Consider the following 22,900-nt stretch of genomic DNA (forward strand, 5'->3'; position numbering starts at 1 on the left):
TCAGTCAACACAGCAGCATTAGAGCAGCGCTGGAGACCCAACTGGTGAGCGTCACAACCATTTGGGCTTCACTCACTGAGCTACAGACTATGCAAAGCCAACTCTGCCAATGAATAGGCCAGCATCAGGGGTCTCTGAAGGCTGCTGTCATCATCTGAACTACATCTATATAAGCTCACTTATCATGCATCAGGATACAGGCACCACTGGCACTTTCCCCAGCTGTAATCCAGTCCACATGCTGGCAGTGGGAATTGTCCTGCACTGACTCTGCCCCACCAGAGGATTCCCCAGTCCATGGGAACTCTTTCCCTTGGCAGCTTAGCCAGTTTTTCTGGTTTGCTTTGCATTGCCGTAGTGGAACAGAGCTGGTATGGCTACTCTGACTGACTGAGTCCTACCCAGCTGCCTAGGAAAACTCTACCATGGGAGCAGACATGAAAGTCAATGTTTCAGAAAGATTTGCCCTGGCTTGAGAAAAGCCAGGGAGCTGGTGTTGCAAAGAGCCTGGGCCAACAGTCTGTTGCCATGCAGCAGAAGTTACCTTTCCCTTGCAGTTAGGAGAGATTTCTAATCAGCATTTCAACCTTTGCCTTATCTGCCAGCCTGGGTGCTTTTATGGATCCTCTCAGCAGATCTGCACACTGCATAGATATGCCTGGGTTAGTATTTTCTTTTGCCTTTGTTTTAAAGACGGCAAATTGAAACACAGGCTAGAGTAGATAAAGGGCCAAAGACTCCAAAAGAGCCTGTAGCAGAGCGGAGATGGGAGCCCAGCTGAGCACCACTTCGGGACCCCCACTTTCCCCCACTGTGGAGTGTCTGAGCACGCTGCCTAAATACCTACACACATAGGACATGCTGCTACAGACCAGCATCCCATCTGTAGACCCAAAAGCAAAGAAAGTCCTCTACAAATCTTTGTGAACTCTTTCTGCCTATAAAAATAAGTAAACCCTGCATTCCTTGCTATTAAAAGACAAGACTTGGTCGGTTATCTGCATGGATACAGCCCCTGCAGGCTATCATCTCTCTTTGCTCTCTAAGATTAACTCTTGTTTACACCTGTAAGTCTTTTTCCCCATGACAGGTATCAAACATTACCAAGAAGTCTACAGATTTCTCAAGAAACCCAAGTTCCCAGGTTGCAATGCCAGAAGACGAAGCCAATTTAACTACTCATGATCTTTGAAACCCTGGGGCATCACATCAACCCCCCACCCCATCTCCCATCTCCTGGTCACACACCCTTGCTCTATTCCCTATCAGACTCTTCCCTGAGCTGATTCAACATGTTTGACCAGCAGAAGACTAATCTACCTCTTAAAGAAAGGGGCTGCTCACTACTGGGCTAGGAGTGAACAACTCAGAGAGGGGGCTGGCAAGCCCCAGAGCTCAGGAGGGGCAGTGAGACCACATAACCTGAGGCAGAGGTGGGTGGAAGGAGAGGAGTGAGCTAGGGGCTTGTCCTAGGCTAGCTCTTGGGTTGTCCTTGGAGGGGCTCTTGGGTTCTCCTAGGAGGGAATCCTGGTTTGTGCTAGGAGGGGCTCTCCTCATCCTTCAGCTGTTCTCCATACGAATGGATGGGCCAGGTTTACCATGCCATGCCTCTGTCCCCATGCCAGGGACAAGGGTTTTCCCTCTGCAGCTGGGGACAGAACGGGAGGCAAGAAGCTCCCCGCTTCAGGAGGAGTTTGCATCCTGAATCTGATAAGCAAAGTGTTCCCAACAGTCATGAGCTATACCAAGACAGCTCCCCCACAGCCTCAGAAACAGCAGTCCCGCAAGAGAAACGTCTTTCCAGTCACAAGTTTCAAAATGATTTCTATTTGCATTGCAATGAATTTGCCACTGGCAGGGGTTGAAACTCAGGAGTTAATGTACTGCAGGTTTATGGTAAACGAATGCTTCTGGAGCCATAATTCATGTTAATTGACAGAAGCTGTCTACAACACTATGAAATATGCACATCATAGCTGCAAAACAGGAATCCCTCTGTGCATCGGAAAACAAACAGTGCCTTTTGCTTCCAAGCGCCATGATTACTTCTTTTTCACATCAAATAAAAACTGCTAGTTACATTCGCATCTGAAATGAAGTGTGAATAGTCAAAGATGCATCTGTAACAAACCAGCCAAATGCAAGAATTGGAAGAGGAATGTACCTGAGAAACAGCTGACCATTCCCATCCACGCCACACTTTGATCATAAAACACACTGGACAACCACTGAGCTCAGGGCAATGAAAATCATCAGGCAATTACCATTTGTGTGACCCATTTTCATCACTTCATTAAAAAAAGGGGGCCAACTGGGGCAAACTAGCTTAGCTTCATTGACTAGAGCACAATCAGCCCCTTAAGATTTATCTGCTTGGAAAATGCATATATTCTGCAAGTAGATCCGCTTTTAATGATTGAACTGGATTTACAGCCTTACAGATATATTTAGGAAAAGAGGTTTACTTTCTCAGTGAGGAAATCAGTGAAACCAGTGAGGGGATGTACCCAAGGGTCTTTACTGGGGGCAGTGAGCCATGGGTAGGTTTGTTAGAAATAGAGGTTTGCGAAGTGAGATTTCAAATGTTGCGTAAAGAGAGACTTCAAGGCAGCAAGGGAACCATGCTGAAAATCTCCCTTTTGTCAAAATGTGTCACCACATCAAAGCACAGGCATCCTGCAAAGACAATGTATTTGACAATGTATTTGGGGAAGATTTTCTGGAAGTTTGAGGAATCCCCAGCCAAGAGAGGCATCATGGTATGGTGTGGATTTTTTTTTAAATGAGCTTTTTGACCCAAACCAGCAATGTTAACAAATTCCATTTTAGGAAAGCATTCTAAAAAAATTCTGTTTTGTTCCTATGAAAAACAAAAACTAGCTTTGAAGCTATGAAAGCTGTCATAAACAGAATTATCTGCTTACATCAATAGCCGTAGGGGACAATGTTTGGCCTTAGAAAATCCATCCTAGACCAACAAACCTAGCTAATGCAAGTTAGCTCTCACTGCAGTTGTAAATAGAGGTTTTTTTCCTCATTCCCTTCCCTATTAATATTATTGAACACTAGTAACTTCAAGGAAATGTATTGGCAAGCAAAGTCCTCTTTCTAGATCATACACAGTGGAGGTTTTTTGCCACCACTGAACACATCAATGTAAAAGCCTAGGGGTGGCCTTAAGGAAGGTATGTTCACCAGGTTTCTTGTCTTTTTGCGATGACAAGCAACATGCCAGCTAACCCCACCTGGCCCCACCATCCAAAGCATCTTTCCATCATCTTCTCTGAGACCTGTGAAAATCCCCATGGATTTCCCATTGGCCAGGATCCCCGCCCAGCACAGCCCACCTTCTTCAACAGAGCTCCCACCAAAGCGAGGTGCTGTGCAGCTCCAGGCCGAGAAAGCAAGACCTGGGCAGACGCCTGTTGGGGCATGGTGTGAAAGGGGAGGAGGTAAGAGGTGGCGTTGCTCAATCTGGGAAATTGTACAAGGCTTGGGAGACGCTATCGCATGAAGGGTGGTTCAACTAGGTTCTACCAGATTTTGCCTATGTTTTTGGACCCAGGGTCCAGCTTTATATCTTACACTCCTTATGCATCAGGAGAAGAAGTGAGTATCTCATTATTCATTCACTAACTAATGGCAGGACTTTGCCAATCTCCTTCACATTAGGTTGTTCCTTATTCCGAAGAGGGGACCTGGTACATTCAACATGGGCACCTGAGGATCAAGGCACTGTGAGTGAGCTCGCTGCAGGCAGGATTCAGCCCAGACAGGAGATCATTATTGAGCCTTAACTTGCCCCTTTCATTAGCAGAGCCGTTCTGCTGGTTCACTCCTGCATAACTAGTGAAGAAAACAATGAACGATGATTCCTTCCCCGAAAGGCCTGAAACCCATGAGCCCAGCCCTGCAATCATCACTCCCACAGCTCTTCTTTGACTTACACAAGCAGTTCGACATGTGGATGAGGCTAGAGGATTTTCGGGATAAGACCTCAGGTAATCCTGACCTGACCTGCCTCATGAAGCAGGAGGAAGGAGCTCAATCCAACTGGCTTGGGAGGCAGCTCATCTTGCCAGAGGTACCCGATGCCAGTTCCTTTGAAAATAAAGAATTAATCATCTTTCTGATTAAGTTTAGATACTCTTAGATGGGCAAGGAGAAACGAGTCAAAGCTGAAGACACCATCAGAAAGGAGCGGAAGAGGAACGGTAGATATTGGGACAAATTGTTCTCATTTGGAGAACTCAGCTGAAAAGAGGTGTTAAATTGCAGGAGGTTGTTTGCAGCTAACAGCCTGGCCCATGAAGCTTTCCTCTCCCACCACAACCCAGATGCTGAGTGAAAGCAAACAGGCCCTTTCACTCATTTTGAACCTGATCCTGCACCATTCAAATCAGCCAGGCTTTGCCATTAGCCCCAAGATCACAGGTGGGGAGGGAACACAGCCCCCTATGTGCTGCCTATCGTGCCAGCGGCGAAAAAAGCATTTCTGAAAAATGTCAGCTAAAATATTTGAACAAGCCGGTTTTCAATCCCAGCGTGGACAGAAGGAGCTGCTTTTCAGCAGGTGTTAGCAGGAAAAGATAAAGCTGCTCAGTTGAAAATATGTCATCTTTCATTTGGAAATATGTCAGTACAAGTGTGTTAGCACCTTCACGCCAAGTCTGGACAAGCCCTGCAGGAGGAGGACGGCTGAACTAGCGAGGAGAGGGAGTTGGAACTCGCTCTGGGGGCAGCTCAGTGCTGCAATACTTGGGGTAGGGGAGAAAAAGCAACTATCCTCAAATGGGAACATCTTAAAGCCAAGGGGTTTAGGAAAGGAGTTTGCAACTGCCAGCATTTTACACCTGCTCCAAACAAAGTCTAAGGATCGTGTTTGAGGCAGCTGTGGCTACATGGAGTCTTTTCTGCACCAGGATTCCCAAGGCTGACACTATTGTGGGAGCTAAACAAGATTCAGCAGCAATGGGACCACTACAGGAGCCAGACCCAAGTGGACAAAGCCAGAGAGGAAAGGGGTCACCTCCCAAGAGCTCAAGCTCTTCTTGTGCTAGTCCCTGCTGCTATAGCTGCTTTGGCATCCGAGCTGACATTTTGGATCCTGAACACTCAGAGCAAAACCCAGCCTAGGCATCTTCATGTCCCTCCAGCAACAGCCGTAGTAGAGCTTCAAACGCAGGGTTTGTTTGGCTTGTTTTTCTCCATGCAGAGTGGCTGCACAGTCCCGTTCACTTGGCATTTACCCAAGCAGCTGCTGACACAGTCCCGAAGAGACACAATAAAAAGGCTGGGGGAATGTACAAATTCAATTTAATGTGGAACGAGGGACCAGTTAATCTGATCCCTGAGGAACACAAAGATATTTATTTTCATGACAGTGTTGTGAGGGCTCCTATTCCAAGACAAGAAAAGCTCTCATCCATTGGATCCGCACTCCCTCTATGCCAACATGCCTGAATGGCCAGTTTTGAAGCCAACTCCCAACCTGCTGCTTGCAACCAGATTTTGTATTTTGAGCCATATCTCTCTGGCACAAACAAATGGGTATAAACCCAAGCCATGGAGAGATCCAACAGCAGGAAAGACAATGTGAATTGGGATGCTCAAATTTCTATCCCGTTTCCCAGGCACACCACAGTTCCCGTCCCATCCCAACAAATCCAGTGCGACACGTCAAGTGGAGTGTCCTCTTGAACGGCTCTAAAGGATTATTAAACATGTTCATGAGGTCTGAATGGAGTTATAAATAATAAATGGCCAGTGCCAATGCCTCAGTATCCAGGACAGATTTCTAGAGCTATATGCCAACCCACAGCTTGCAGGAAGAAATACTTAACCCATGTACAGGGCGAACAGAACTGTGAGAATATTAATCCTGACGGTCCTCTGACTATTAACATCAACACTAATTACCATCACCACAGCTTTCACTCCAGCCTGTTCCTCCAGGTCTGTACATTAGCTCACAGTTTCCTGAGCAAAAGCATTGCAGCCTTCCCTGCCTTGCTGCACAGCCCTGCCAGGTCTCCTCACCCTCCTCTCCACGCTCTGTGCCACGGGTATCCGGATCCTGCTGTGCCGACCCCGTGCTGGGGCAGCCATAATTGTGTTGCCACAATATTGAATTAACAACACGGTGACTCTGAAGGTACACCATGTTTTTAATTTCCTATTTGATGAAAAAATAGTTGCTGAAATCAACTACATTTTCATCATATTTAAGTGGGTGATCAAAGTTCTGTTGCTGTGCATGACCAGAGCTACCTCCTCCTTGGATAAAACAAGAAAAAACAATTTTCTGCCCAAATCCACTTGGGATACGCAAGTCCCCTGAACAGGGACTTCCACCATCGCATAATGTCAGAGCCAATTGAACATGGTGTGCCAGCATGATGCACAGCAGCCACTGGCATCTTCACCAAAAACAGATCCTGAGGGGGAGGTGGAAGCTCTCAGCACCATGGCAGCCACGGCACCAGGCCAAGAAACAGCATACTTGGATTCAGCTCCTTCCTCAGGGTGAGAGGACCCAAAGACATTGCTCCCATGAGCCTGCCTCCACCACCATCCTGAGGAAAAGCCTAAGAGAGAAACCTCCAGCATGGGAGTCAGGACCTCTCTGCAACCAAGAAGCACCAAGTGAGTCAAAAAAGAGAGCAGAAAAGGAAGAGCTGTCTTTACCCTCCTGGCTGCAGCACTCTGCCCTGAAGAAAGGGGAGATCAAAATAATTTAAAAATCAGCCCTTTGGGAAATACAAGACAGCCTCAATTCTTTACTTCCAGTGATTTTAATGGAATGACTCAGATGCTTCAAGTGCCTCAGACACCAAAATCCCCTGAAATACTTTGTAAAGTTGACTCCTGGAGAAGCAGTTTTCTAAGAGGCAGTGACTGTATTGGGGGTTTAACCCTTTCCAGCAGTTCTGATTTCCACTTCTTTCAGGAGCAAAAAGCAGTTTTTAGAGCCAAATGAAACCACTTCTACAGAAAATCCTTCTTCCTGGCACCATGCAGGGCTCATACAAAGAGCCACAGGGTGCCAGCGATGTTGATGCAGAGGCAAGGCAGGTTGGCCATAAGGACTGGCAGAGCAGGGCCAGGCTGGGCACACTGGCTTTTCACTGCCCACAACCCATGGCTGGCAGTGGGATCCTCTGAGAGCTCTGAGCAGGCCATTACCAACACTATGAAGAAGAGGAAGAAAAGCCTATGGTTACCCCTAGGCCAAATTTGCTTTCTCTCCACATAGGAAAACTTCTCAGCAGTTTTGGAGGAATAGTGTAGCAGGGTCTAAGCATGCCATCAACCTGAGCCCAGGTGAAATACACAGCAATGCAAGCTCAGACATTGGTCCTCCAGAAGTCCAATAACTGAAGCAGATAAAAGGAGCTTCCTCCCCTGAGTCAAGCAGTTCTTCTGAGCCATCTAGGGACAGACTGACATATGCGGAGGAGGTAAGACAAAGTTGGTGTATCATCTCTGTGGCTATGTGTCAAGGCAAAGCAGCTTCTGCACCACTTTGGGACATGAGAAGGGACAAACCCTGCTATTACACCCAGCTATCCTAGGTGCAGGATGAGCCTGGTAGGGCATAATTGAACAAGTTATACCTCCTAGGCTATAGCGGAAAAAGCTCTTCAGACGCTGTGGGTGGTGTTTGGTGTGGTCCTCTCCAGTCTCTATGTGACGGAGCCAAAGCAGGTATATTGAGGATCTGGTCACCAATGAGGCAAAGGAAGCTTAGGGGGGTTAAATGAGAAAAACAATGGAGCATGAGTTGTTTAGAGCGAGGATCATCTTTTTCCTTTGCATTGCACAGTATAGGGGACCACAATTCCTGACTGGCAAACGTAAGCACTTGTGCAATAAAATGAGAATAGTAACAACGGGTATGGCCATTTTAAGGAAACTGAATGAAACATAGTATATTTAGGTTGAATATCAATTGCTGTTTCCAGAGGTCCTTTAATAATGGAGCAATTTGTCAAAGGAAATTACAGAAGTCACATTTCAGAAGTTTTTATGGACACTGGATGAAAGAAGACAAAATATATTTTAGATACAATCCTACATTATTAGGAGGGAATGGAGGGATTATTTTTTTTTTTATCTCTAGTTTCTGTGCATGTTCAGCTTTTTACCCAGGGGGATTATCTCTCTCTTAGCATGTTAACATTAAGACTGCATACTTCTCTGAAAGATACAATTCAGTGAAACACAAAGTATTGAGCTTAATACAAAAGTAAATGGGTGATGTTCTGTGACCTCTGTATTTTATAGGGGATGAGACTAGATGATCTAATGGGCCCTTCTGGTCCTACTGGCTGTAATGCCATCAATGAATGACTTTTTAGAAGCGATTTTTATTTTTGGATCCTACACAATTCTTTTTGTAACATTACTAGGAGATAAGAGGTTTAGGGAGACCAAGTTGAATTAAAGATCCATATAACAACAAATAAATAAATAAATACGCAGTGTTTTTGCTGACAAATTGAGGGTATCATGGATCAGCAGTTTTATTATAGTCTCAGAGAGAAAAGATCAAAAGACAGATCAATGCATCAGCTTTTAGTTGGTTTTAGATCGCACGCTAAGGGATTAAGAACTCAAAGGATTTCCCTTCAATCTCAGAGAGTTTCCAGAACATGTAACAGTTTTAGGTCAAATTATAATAATTAACTTGAGATAGCATGTTGACTGGAGAGGAACTTTGCCAAAAACAATTTTGCACATCACTAAATACTGACGTTTGAATTCAGAAGAGAAACTTGCTTTAACTCACCCGCAAGTTTATACAGGTTCAACCATTAAAAGGGAGGTTGGTCTTTGCAAAAAACAAGAGCTGAAAGTTGTAACGCTTCCCAAGTCAGATGGGGAGTAGTCCCAAGAGGATGATGTATACTGCAGCAGAAAGAATGTTTAAACATACATGGGATCATGCGCGCCGTGCAGACAGACATAGCCTCTTCAAACTCTGATAATTAATCAGTGACAGGATCGTTAATCAGCACTTCTATGTCATTAAGAGATCCTCAGGAAACTGGTAAATGTAAATGCCAGGGCTTATTTTTAGTAGGCAACTCGTCTTTGATAATGAATAGATGGACACTTGGCAGGAAAAGAAAATACAATCTCAGCCTAAAGTTGAAATTTTACATTCCCATTAAAGAGTTGCTGTATCTCAGCCAGGTGGGATGGCCCTGCTGCAGGAGTCACCGGGCGATACCACACAGCCTGCATTAGATAAAGAGCAAAGCTGTGTTAAGAAGAGCAATAGTCAGTTTTAAGGCCACAAGTAGCTGGTTTTTAAACAGAAAATATCCATTCCCTGTTGCTCCATATCCAAGTGAGCAAGTAGAGGAGAGCTCAAATATCTGCACTGGCCAGACTTAAGTTTTATTCAATTTTATTTCAACCCACATTCCTCAAGCTTCAAACTGTCATTGCTTCCTATTGCCCCTGCAGGCTGCTTCACCCCTTTAGAGGAGACGAGGCAGCTGGAGAAAGTCATTTCATTAAAATAAAAACACAAAAAACCCACAAAAAACAAAAAACAGGCATCTAGGCTCCGGCTTGAAGAATTAGACAGTCCAACAATCGCCGGGTCAATTCACATTAAGCTGAACAAAGAGCAGACGGCAACAAGAAGATGAGCTAAATGGCTCGGTGGCCGCTGCCTGTCCCTAATTCTCTGTTGACTTTCGCCAGCGCCTTGTCAGAGGGGGGCTGCAGCATTTGACCCCCCGTTTCCAGGCGCAGGCAGGGAGTTGGGGACACATGCAGCAGCATTAAATAGGTGACTCCATCCCTGCGTGCCCCGGCCCTGCCATGGGTGACTGCTCTCCCAAGTCAGCCTATCAGGAATTTATTGCCGCTTCTCCATCACCCAGCAAAGAAACTGTCACACAGATGTTGGCATTGTAACTCATTCAGTGTCACCGTGGGGTTCTCCGCCATTGTGTCCCCGCACAATGGGGCGGCATTCAGGGAAGGGCATGGCGGGCCTGCAAAGGTAGCCCGGGGCCGGGGACGTGCTGATGCGCTCTTTGTTGCAGCTCCTTCGCCGAGGGTATCGCCTGCCCTTGCACTCCCCTGCGCCGGAGGCAAGGCCTGGAGAGGAGCTGGCAGGAAGGAAGGATTTTCTGCCTTTTGTGGGCTCTTTCTGTGCTATTTTTGTTCTCTGGGACGGCTTTTGTTGCCCAAGGTAATGATCCTTGGCCTTTATTCACATCTCTGCTTTTGTCCGGGGGCCTTTGTAGGCAATGCACCAGGGGTGAAACCCGCCAGACACAGCACCAGGGCCAGCCCCTGCTATATATATATAGCTATAAATAACTGGTTGTGAGTTATATAGTATGAAATCATCCTTGTCAGAGTATTGGCTGCAGGTTGTGCAAAAGGCTTCACAAAGATACAGCAGATGCATCCCAGTTCCGCAAAGCATCCTAAGAACACACCCCACTGACCACAGAGGTGGCGGGGTGATGAGCAGCATCCCAAAGCCTGGTCAGGACTAGCATCTTCACAGGCTGTCCCACAGCCACGTACTGTGGTCCCCGGGCTTTTTTAAGTGCACGCACACTCCTATCCATAGGGAAGGCCAAGAAAAAGGGGTTCCAGGAATGATGTAAACCAAAGCAAAACCCTTCCCTCAAACCTCTGCTGAACCTCCTGGGATGATGCTCTCACCCCTTCTGCATGCTCCTCCCTTGGTGCCTGCGAGGGAACGAGAGGGCAGGAAATGTGCGCACGCTGCTTTTAGACCCACTCATATATGCACATATATATAAAAGTAAAACCAGCTTCAGTCCTTAAAAGAAGAGGAGTTCCAAGGCCACGTCTTTCCTCCTCAATGTCAGCACCGGTGGCATCCTCACCATGCTTGAGCCAGAAAGGCAAAACCTGGTGGGGAGAGCCCACGGTGATGCTGCTCCACACTGAAGCCTCCCCCAGTGCCCAGCGCGAGCTTTGCTCCGGCTCCCTACACAGAGCTCCCCTCCAGGCTCCAGACCTGCAAACAGTTATGCAAGTTCTCACATGCATAATATTAAGCATATTTGTTTTTGTTTTTTCAGGTTCAAGGCCTCGGAGTGTAAGCTCCGGAGGGTAGGGAGGCTTTGCTGTTCAGACATCTAAGGCACCACACCCAGCGGTGAGGAGGAGGGATTTTTTTTTATTTTATTTTTTTTTTAAACTCCCATCCGTCATCTCAACAGCAACAATGGTGCCAAATGAAGTCTTTCCACTCATACAATTTTTGCGGTCTAAAATTCACCACGTGTTTAACCACGACTCCTTGGCCAGTCCCCGCAGCACCCCGGTTCCCAGGTGGTCCCGCGTCCCAGCACCAGCCAAGCCTGCAACTGTTTAGTTTCTAAGCTCAGGGCAGTCAGGCCAGAGTGGATACAGGCCAAATATAATATAGACACACACAGGCCTATATTATATAAAATACGCACACACACTTACACATATTTTATGTATATACATATACATATGTATATAAAAATATATAAACTCACACACAATGTGTGTGTTTAAAATAGAACCCCCCAACCAGAAAATAAAATATTTTACTGCAAAGTGAATAGATTTTTTTAATGCTTAGAAAACCGTGTCAAAATAAAACTAGAACATTAATGAATCCCTGTTCAAATGCCGACGAAATACAGTGCTTCTTACTGACTGCATGAAAAATTTTTACTGTTTATTTATATCCTTGCTAATAGGAAAATCTCATTTAGAATGAAATATTATACTTGCTACAGAAGGGGCCTAAGTCTTCATGGCCCACCAAGCTGTCCTCAGCAGCAAACCTATGGCACAGAGGGTCTGGAAAACTCGTGGCCTCACTGAATGCAAGCTTGAAAATCAAAACTGAACTGGAACACATAAAGTTCACCCTCCTGGTGGGGTCCTTTTGCCCTCATGAGACTCTCGAGCCAGGCAGTTTTCTCTGAACCTGAGCTGGGGAAAAGCCTGCCCTCCACACCAGCCCTTTTTTTTAAGCTTCCCCCTCAAATGGGTGCCATCCACTGCGGAGATCTGCCTGGTGTCCCCACAGGCAAGGTGACTTTCCTGAATAATGTACTTCTGTGTAGGACCTAACGTACTGTCTATGATGATTACATTTGAAGAGAGGACTATCTCCACTTAACACACCCTGTTGTTTGATGGAAAGACCCTTGTGGGGGTTGGCAACCCAGCCAGAGAGGGTTTCTTGATGGAGGTAGGCTTTGAGATCTCAGACCTTCAAACAGAAGCCACGAATTGTGTGGGCAGGTTTCCTGAATCATTACACCCTGTTATTAGGGCTTTCAGGTGGGAAGGGGAGAGACCTGGACTGTCCCAGTGGCAATTTAATTATTTTATACAAATGGGAACATCTTTTAAAGTTTTAGAGCCTGGGAGAGGCTTTGAGAGCTATGTTTGGACATTTCTTTGGGGAACACAAGTTCAAGTTCCATCAAGCAGAGGAAAAATCACTCATGGGAATCTCCCATATCCCAGGTGAATACTTTAATTATTGGCCTGGGCATGGGGAGGAGGGAGGGAAGCACAGCATTACTGCTTTCTCCAGTTCTTCAACTGACAGAAGTGATTAACCCTTCTTGGGCACCAGACCAAGTCCAAGCTTTGGGCCTCCAGTCATAACAGGCACCTCTAGTCCATGCAGAAGTAACATCCAACGGCAATGGTCGACGCTTCTCTGAGGTGGTGTGGGTGATAGGAGCCCAGAGATGGGCTTCTCCAGAAGGCAAACACAACCACTGAAGGTGCAAATTTCCCTCCAGAGGGGTCTGTCTCTTCCCACTGAAGGAAGAGGGATCCTTGGCCACCAGAGTCCTAAGGCAAGGAACCTTCTCTGGTGCTGAAACAAGGTAGTATGAATCATAGAATCACAGAATGGTTTGGGTTGGAAGGGACCATAAAGACTACCTAGTTCCAACACCCCTGCTGTGGGCAATCTGGGCACCAAACCTCAGTGTTTCCTCAGCCCTTCCCCTCCTGAAATTCATTAATCCCATCCTGTACAGTGCCCGGTGCACTGTGTGGATGCTCAGTTTCCCTGCATAAAGATTATTCACGCAGTGACCCATAACTTTGGCTGGATGAGAGCACTAACATATGTAAAGGATTGAGCCAAGCTCTTGGAAGCTAACAGGAAAGAAAACAAACTAATACGCTGACATAGCACTATAATATGGAGTAATCAAGAAAAAGAGCAATGCTAACATGACTTGAACAGTACATGAATTATGTAATGCTGACATTGAAATGCCTGAAAAATGGTGGGAGGAATCCCTTTTCCTCAGAGTTCAGAAGAACATGGTGCCCTGGACTAGCTGGGAGCGGCAGCCTGCCAGGACAGGACAGCAGGCCCCTTCCAAGCCTGATGAGTAACTAGTTTTTACCAGTTTAACAAAGAAAGCTTTCAGCATTTCACCATAATGATGGCACATCCCAAGGAGATAAAAGAAGAGGGCCAACGTTCACAGTCAAAACAGGCTAGAGTGAGTCAGTTTGTTATGGTGGATGTATCTGAGCTCAACCAAAGGTGATTTTGAGGTTCCTTGAGTAATCTTATGCAGCAAACCTAGCTAATGCCTGTGCTCTGGTTTTGTGTAAGTTGTAATTCACAATCACTGTTGCATCGGGAGGAAAAATACATTAAAAATCATTTTGCTTTGTACAAGTTAGTCTAGAACAACACCATAAATACTGAGGTTCCTCAGGGAAAAGGCTTTCTTAAGCAAAATTACTGAGCACAGCTTGCATTGATTAGGTACCTCTAAGCCCCCAAGAGGAGATCTTGTCTCAGCAACTCAGGCTTTTCACTGACAGCTCTTGCGCAGGACCATCATGAAACCAAGCGTAGCTCAGGGTGCAATGAGAGCAAAGGAGTCCCAACCATACGTGACTGGGTGACAGTCCTCCTGATACCCTCCATCAGCGACCAGAGCAAACACCCACTGAGTTGGTGGAAAGAATATCACTCACTTCAGTGGTCTTTGGATGCTGTCCCAAAGGGGAAAGCAATTTCCGTCACAGAAATACGCCTGCCACCTAGTTCATTTATTGCTCCTTTGTTAAATGTACTATAAAGACTCACACAATAAAGTTCCAGAAATCATCCAATATCAACAGGTTTCAGCTGGAGTGATTAACCAAAGCCCAGAAACTTGGAGAGCAACTGTATTAATGTCTTCTGGCCACTAAATCTTTCTTGCCAAGTAATACAAGAGCCAAAAAAAGCTAAGTAATTAGGAAGTTAGCACAATACTCCAAATCCCAAAGAGGGTTCACTAATTGTTTACAGAAGATAGACTGCAATGAAGGGATGATTAGAAATATGTCAGCTGCAGGACTTTGATAGCAGCAAATCTGTCTTGGTGGGGGATGGAATAGACTACAGAGAGCAACAGAAGTCAAATAAGCAGAGGGCAAATTACTGGCTGCTCAGCCTCAGAGATTTTGCAGTCCTGCAAACATCTACTATATTGGTCTAAACGTAAGATGGCATTAGACATGCCTGATATTTTGCATAATGGGAAACAAACTAAAAAAAAGTGGACACATCGTGGAGCCATGGTGTTGCCTTTCAACCCCTCTGGGACCACACATCCAGCTGACAAAGCAGAGACTCCTTGGGAGCAGCCCTGCACACAGCTGCTGTTGGAGCAGACGCTGGGCAGCAGTGACCCAAGGCAGCTTGTGCCATTGCAGCCATAAGAAATGAAGGCAAACATGGGCAGCATCCAGTTCTGGTTTTCTGGACCCTGTTGGTGCTCTTGACATTAGAGGGCATGGGGACAGCCAGAGGACAAGCTCAGTATCTGGGGTGCTTGCTCGGTATCATTAGTGACTACACAGTAGAGTGAATTTTTACAATCATTTTCATATGTTTGGGCCAGTGCAATATATCCCAAGCTGTGATGCTCCACAATCCTGTCTCTTGCATGGCTGCAGCCCACTGGTACGTGTTTGTTAACACCTATAGCTTTGTGCCAGATCATGCAAACTGGAGCACAGGACAAGCCTAAACGAGTGGGTGGAGGATTCAGGGCCACTTTATCTGTATGAAAAGTCAAGGCCAACCACCATCAGTCAGATGAGCTCCTATGATTGTTGCATCTCACCACTCCAACTGTGCCAGGTACCATGTGTAGAAACTTGAGGCATCTATCAGAAGCATAGCTGAGCAAACACACACACAAACACCTCCGTACCAAGAGGCAGATAATGTTTTCTCTCTCTTCCACAGCTTCCAGATCCAATTGTCTCTGTTTCTACAAAATATTTTATTTTTCTATTTTTCAACACTGCAAACCCTGCTTGGAGCCCATTAAACTGTGTCCGTACACCCCGGGACTCAGGGCTGTTTACAGCAGATCAGTATGGGCTCTCAAGGGAGGGAGGAAATAGGGAGGGGTTGCAATAAATACTAGCAGGGTGCTTTAACGAAGCCTGTGGGCGCAGGTCCATGAAGCACTCTGCACCTCAACCTTACTGACATAGCTCGTGCACCCTGCAGGATCCCCCCAGACCAAGAGGTCCCAGGCTCTCCAGTTAAACTGGTCAGCCAAAGACAAGGCACTTTGCTCTGCTGTAGCTCCTTGAGACACACAGACCTTGTAGCTGGTACTGGGAATTTCTGCCAATGACTTCAAAGAGGGCAGGATTCAACTCATCATTTGAAGCCCAGCCCCGTTCCCTGTCCTTAGGCAAGTGGAGGAGCCATGAGAACAACTCAGAAACCTCAGCTGCTTCAAAGCGCATCTGCCTACCTTGGGAATCAAGAAGCGCCCTAAAAAACACACCTCCCCTCTGCACCTGCAAAGCGCTGGCGACCTGTTCGCGCTGCCCGAGACGAGATGAACGCCCAGGCTCTACTTGCCAGCTGCATGGTCCTCAAATGTCTGAGTCCCTGCTATTTCACATCACATCCCAGCTCTTCCCGCTGCGTACTGCCACAAAAGCTGTGCCAGCCCGGAGCCTTTACCCAAGTCAAACACCCAGAATCAAATGAGTAAAGGCATAATCCCATCTAGGATGTATGGCTTGATAGCTTGGCTTCCCTGACAGCAGTTGTGGGAAAACAGCACAGAAATATTTTTGTAACATTATAGCAGTTGCCTTCTTAATTAATACTTTATTGCACTAATTCAGCCTGCTTTGCTGCTTGCAGGTCATCAGTATGAAATCACTCACCCCCTAAAGGGGCTCGTAATTCAGATGTTTTCCCACGGTGCAGCATTCTTCCCCTCATCCTGTCCCACCCAAGAGCAAGGCCAAGCAGTGTCCCTATTTCCCTGGGAAGTCCAAGGGAGCATATTGCAAATGAAGTGATACAATACCTAAAAGGCCAAATAAAACAGAGTGAGGGGCCGTTCCTCAGCGCTGGGTACACAGGAGAGGTTGGCCGAGTGCATGTTCTCCCCACCCCAAGAGGACGAGTTTTGGGAACAGCCCTGTGCTCATGTCTTCCCTCGGATGGTGCCAGGACACCAGCTTGGAGAATGTGAGTTAATGCAGGCCGAATCTGTGACAAGGCATTTGCTAACACTGAAACTGTGTGGATGGTCACAGGCCAGGGCACAAGACCCTGTGTTGGCCATGCATGTCTACTAGTGGCCATGGAGGGACCTGCCCATATTGACCTCATGCTGCCAGCTCAGTGCATGACTTGTTACAGACAGAGTTTAGAAAAGCAAAGGCGCTGAATTTTCTGTGTGAACGAGACCCGAAGGGAAGTTCTGAAAGGGGATTGAGACACTTAATGACTCCTTGGAGGAGCTGGTTCAGGATGCCACTGCATGAGGAAGCACGTAGCCTTGGGAAAGCTCCCTTTTGTCTCTGGGCCTCCATTCCTCATCTACCCAATGGGAAAAACAGCACATTCCCTTCTCTCAGGGGTGTTGGTAGAGTTGTACATCAAAGACCACAGGGTGTCCGGGTGCTGTGGGGATGGGAACCAGGCGACCACCCAACCTGAGATGAAAACACAAAGAAAGGCGTTTTCAAACAGAAGTAATCTAAGTCAATTTTGTCATCTCCAACTTCAAAGATACAAGCTCTATTATTTTGTCTGCTGAGGAAGTGGAAAAATATTCTTCTTGTCCAATACAGATTCATGCCGACAGCAGGCAAAATTTTGGCCTATTGAATTAATTAACATCGTTTTTAATTGAGGTTCCACATTTCACCCAGCCTGGCTTAGGGCATGTCTACACAGATGGGCGCAGACACATGCGGGCTCCTCTGTCTGCCTTCCAAGCCAGCTTGACTTGAGCTGGCTTCAGCGTCTCACCAGGCTCGCATGAGCTATCTGGCTACTTGAGGGCAACTAAAACACGCTCCAAACAGACAGGGTATAATATTTAAGCCCAGCACTTGGCTTCATGAACATGGCTTCATGGCTTCTGGACAAAGCTGGCTTGTGCCCAGTTGGCTTGTAGAGCAAGAGAGGAGCTCACGTCTCTTTGCATCCATCCACACAGGCATGCCCTTATATGCCTGTTTTAATGTTTACGAAATATCTTTTTATTTGGCCACCCACTAATGGAAGCATTTTCATGACAGCTTTTAGAAACTGTACAGCTTTCCATTTTACTATTTCCTTGTACTGTACAAAGCCAAAATATTGTGTTCATAATAATCAGCAAAAATCAGGAATAGAAACATACATGATCATGACAGCATTAAATAGCAACAAATTAATTACATCTGTAAAATGTTTTTGTTTCTGATAATCACAGGTGCTATTTACAACACAGGTTTTATTTCATACGTGGGTGTGTGCAATGATCTATTATTTTGGCAGATTCTTTTAGAACAAAGCACATTCATCAGTCCTTACTTCAATAAAAGACTCAACTGGAGTAAAATCTACACGACATGGAAGTATCCATGGAACGGATGCAGTCACGGGAAAACAATCCATCTCCATTTCATCTGTATTAATGTTCAGCCAAGCTCAGGACAAATACACACACAGAGACACAGCTGAAACAATCTTAGTATTTACTATGGTCATTTTTCGGCACAGGGCACAGATACGTTTGGAGTGAGCCCAGTCACTGGAAAGAAATTCTCTGGACATGGAATAATAGGAAGTGCATGGAGTGTACAGAGGAAAAACCTTTTCACAGGAACACAAATAATTCAGAATTCACAGGGACATAATTTACAATGAATGTAGTAATTTACTCAGGGAAGGAGGAAACTTGCAATAATTCATTTGAAGTGGCTTTCTTTGCAAAAACATTGACCAAGATAAAGCTTATCAGAGGCATTCTTATAGCTTTTGTGTGCAGTTGTAGTAGTCCATGGGGTATTAGTTATTTGTCAGTTAATATGTTATTCAGATATAAAACATACAAGCCAATTAAGTATATTTAACCATTCACTGCCCACTGCTGGAATAATATCAGTGCTCCTCATGACTTTCAGCCAAAGTCATTGCTTGTGACATTGGCATCATGATAACATTGCCAGGAAAAGGAAAAACGAAAGTTCCTACCGAAATAATATAGTCGCTGGGGAAACAAATTATATGGAGAGGCTTGCAGAATTTGTCCTGTTGAAAAAAAAGCCCAGGACCACAAAACATATGTAGTAGCACTAAGACTTTCTTCTCAACAGTAGAGTTTTTAGGCCTTCACTCAAGGCAGCCTCATAAATTCAAGCACACGGGCATTCCCAGGGGACAGCAGCATTCAGAGCCACTTTGTGAACTATGGAGTTCAGGTAGATCTGCCAGTTGAACGAGAACAGTTTTGTTGCCTGTGTCAGTGCCAGACAGCAATAATTTGTACAGCGATCAGGAGAGACGCTGCCACTAACAGTTAGCTCTTACAATAATACAAATAGGAGCTGCAATAACGGATCAAGGCAACATCTGGCCTGTTACTACTGTTGAAAAGAAACAGATATTTCATAGAAAGATAAACAGAACAAACCCACCAAAACTCTTGTGTTTTATATTCCTCTTGTAGCCTATTCCTCTGCTGTGTGCCTGTACTATTCATCCTACCACGACCCCCCAAAATCAGTAAGAAGCTTGCACGACTAAAATGCAGGTAGGTTTGACCCTATGGGAGATCTCCGTCCATCCTCAGATGCTACATGGACAAGAGACAGGAAAGGTTTATTGCTTGAACATCTGCGTGGAGGCAGGAGGTGTTTCTGCAGCACCAAACCCTGATGCAGCACCCAGCCTCAAAGAGACAAGGAAGAGAAAAGCAAGAGATTTGCTCTTCTCTCGCTGTGGTCATCACTTCTTGAAGCTTAATCCAAGCTCTTCAGAACTCACAAAGAAATAAATTAACAAGGCTGGACACTGCAGCTGCCAAAACAAAAGATTATTCTACAGTCACGAGAATTAAAATTACTCACGAGCTCAACCAAAATCTCCTCTAAGGAGACAAATTTTCTGATCATCTGTAGAAGAAAATACCCCAGTTAAATAGAGGACTGTAATTAAACAGTTATTCGGGTTTGACTGAAAGGGTTTGGCCTGCAGAGGTTGATTGATTCCTTGTTTATAGATGATGTGCCTTACAAGACTGAGGGTTTGAAGGGCTGTGGGGCGATGTGAGCAAGAGAGCTTGAGACAGTTAAACCAACAAGATGATCGTGGGAACTGTTCTCCACACTGACCAAAGCTTAAGGTAAGTAATGCCTCTGACTGTCATGGAATATCTAGTAGGTTTAAAGAATTTCAATTTCTGACCTTAGGCCCGGAATAGTGGAGTTTGATGCAAGATGAATGAGGAGACAGTTGCTTAAATCAACTTCTCCTTTGAGGGCCTACCCAATGGGTCTTTTCTGGGGACACTAGTATCAGTGGTATCTATATTTTCATTAGCTTCACCGTACCTTCAGTCAGGTCCTACATCTATGTTTCAGCGGGTATCAAGCACAGGCTGAAGCCCACGCAAGCCCAAGCTCACTGGTTGTCTTCATTGCGCAGACTCCAGCTCACGTTCAGGTTCAAGACAAGCTTTGGGGAACAAAGGTTCCAGCATGCAACCACTTATAGCATGGACAGACTGGCCACAGTGTGCTGTACTATCTACCACCCTTTACTCCTCTGTTGAGGTTAATTGGTCTCAAGGACCTTAATAGTACCTGCCACTCAGATGACTAGAAAATATAAGTTAATCTGCTGTTGTAGAACAGCACACATGTCTGCGGACAGGCAGGTCCTGTAGTTGCCATATGGAGGTGAAGAAACAATCCAGGGTTTGCTCATAATTTGGTCCCGACACCAAAGGATAGTATGGCCTGTCCTGCCTGCTCAAGGGCCACAAATGCGCTGAGGATATCTACGGGGCTGTCAGATGCTTCCTGCTATATCATCTTTGCGACTGTGGTGCAAGCAAGGGAAGTTGACACAAGCAGACTTGTGCTCTCAGCTCCTTTGCCACATAAAGGGATGCAAGAACAGAAGAAGAGATAATGCTGCTTATACAGAGCTTTTGCAACAAAACGCTGTAAGTAACTGTTAGTTTCAATTAGTTCTTCAAAAGGCCTTTACAAGATGGTTGTTCTTTGCACATCAATAGAGAATGGCAAGAGGATTATTTTGATGTTCCATTTCTCTTGAGTTTGATGTTTGTCCCCTTTGAGTACCTAAGGATGGTGGGAGCTGTACCAGGTTCTGCAGGTTTTCCCACCTGATAGGTAGGTGAGTAGATAGTTGTTGTCAGCCATCACCCAGCCCCCATTTGCCTTACCTTGCTGCCTTGCAAAAAAACACATCTGTGCCTTGTCTCTCAAAGGATCTTGCAGCGATATTTCTGACATGCGTAAGTTATTACACTGCAGAAACAACTCCCTCCTTTCTGGAACTGAATATAGCTCCACATTCACTGTCAAGCTCTACCCAAATCTTCCACTGGGATCAATTCCACTTACAAATACTGGTCTGCAATTTTCTGTCTGCTGTCAAGCTAGACCAGGCATCCAAGAAAGTTTTTCCTTGGTTTTAGCAGAAAAGTCTTGTCCTTCCATCTATGGACTCCATCCATCACTCTCAGCAAACGACCCTGTCCTATCCCATCCAGGCAGCTCTCTCCAGATCAGGAAAGATATGCAATACTTACAACTGGAACATTCATTTTTTCTTCACGCTCCACAGTTGCCAAAATAAACTCTCCACAAGATAGAGGCAAAAAAGTTACTAACAGAGTGAGTTATGCCCTGATTGCTGCATTCCTCTCGGCATTCCCTGGGGGCTTGCTTGCTGCACAGTCCTTCGAGGAAGTGCTTTACATGCTGGGTTTGTTTGTGTACCCCTTTCAGGATTTAACTCTAGCAACACCTTAAGGCAGCTCATAAATGAATGAGTGAATTAATGAATACAAAATATGAGCAAAGTGTGCTCAGTCCAGCTCCTGATTCGCCTTATCCCACGCTCGCTAGCCCAGGCTGAGGGGCTGGGGTGTGTATTTGTAACCCACCAGGCTCGCGCTGCATGAAAGCATTCATCTTCCTATTGGTTTTTAATTCCTCACTATTTCATTTTGCTGAGTCTTTCCTGACTTCTCTTTGCCTGCAATGAAAGGAAAACCAAAAGCTCTCTCATGACCATGATGCTCCTTTTCCTTCATCTTCTTACCAGGGTAACTCACCTCAGCCCCCTCTCCAAGGCGTGGTGGCCAGCAGCTCGGGCTGTGGGCTATATGAGGCCACGCCACTCATTGTAGCAGGCAATACAATATTCTCCCTGTTTAGACTCCACCTCATTCCTTTCCCTCACCTGTATTTGTTTTCTCAACTGATGAAATGCACAGAACAAAGCTTGTCCTTGCCTACAACTCTTTCCTGGTTAAAGCAGTTCATTGAAAACACTTTTCACAACCTGCACTAACCAGACCTTCTCATATCATCATATTCAGCTTTTTCGTTCCTTGGCTTTAGTCACTTTTTCAAGTGGTGTTTCACCACTTTGCACGTACAGAGACACAGCTGACTGGTTCATTCGTTCCCTAACCGTCCTTATGGTCTTTTTACACAGTGGTGCAGTTTGGGCTACACTTCGCTCCTCTGGGGTGGCACGGTGAAGGACCCACACAGCCTTACTGCTGTTGGCATCTCACTCTCAGCTCCCCTGGGAACTTCCAGCTGCCCAGGAGCTTTTTGGTCAACCAGTTTTATTCCAGTGACCTGAAAGGCCACTGAGTGGAGAGATGTCTCAGGTGTATCTCCCTTCCACAGACCTAATGTCCTGTGCTGGACAAATCTCATGACCCCAGATTCATTATACTGTATGGACACCTCCTACTAAACACATGATTTAAAGTCCCTAAGGATTGAAGCTGTATAACCATCACTCCCCTGTCCCTTCAGCGAGTTCAATACACATTTAAGGTTTATTAAAGCAATACCCTAACATCAAACAAAGACCAAAATCTGCTTTATGCTGGACAAGAATAGAGTCCCACCACATGCGTGTGACAGTCACTCCCTTGTCATGGTGAGATGACCTCTTTAGCACACTGATGACTACACCTGTAAATAACACCATCCTTCTACAAACAACTGTAAGAAGCCAACTAGAAAAGCATCTGCTTTGTGCTCCCGTTCTGCTTTGTTGCCGTGTCTCCATGCTGTGCCCCAGGCTGCAGTCACACGGTATCAGTTGGGGTGACTGGCTGAAGCAGAGCTGGGAAACTGGGACTCTCAACCACAAATCCCTTGGGAATGCTCTTGTCAGGCACTTCTCAGCACTGCTGCCTGCAAGGAAGTTACTTCTGATGTCTTTTACCATGAAAATTTGCACCTCTCCATCCGTTGACCTGTTCCCTCCCTCCATTCTCGCTTCCAGCAAGAAAGTTCACCCCAAATAACTTCCATGGCTGGCAGGGCAAGCTAGCTGTGAAAA

Source organism: Nipponia nippon, unplaced genomic scaffold (genome assembly GCF_047370975.1).
Source record: "Nipponia nippon isolate SJK-2023a ecotype South Korea unplaced genomic scaffold, ASM4737097v1 scaffold_6, whole genome shotgun sequence".
Classification (NCBI taxonomy): Eukaryota; Metazoa; Chordata; class Aves; order Pelecaniformes; family Threskiornithidae; genus Nipponia; species Nipponia nippon.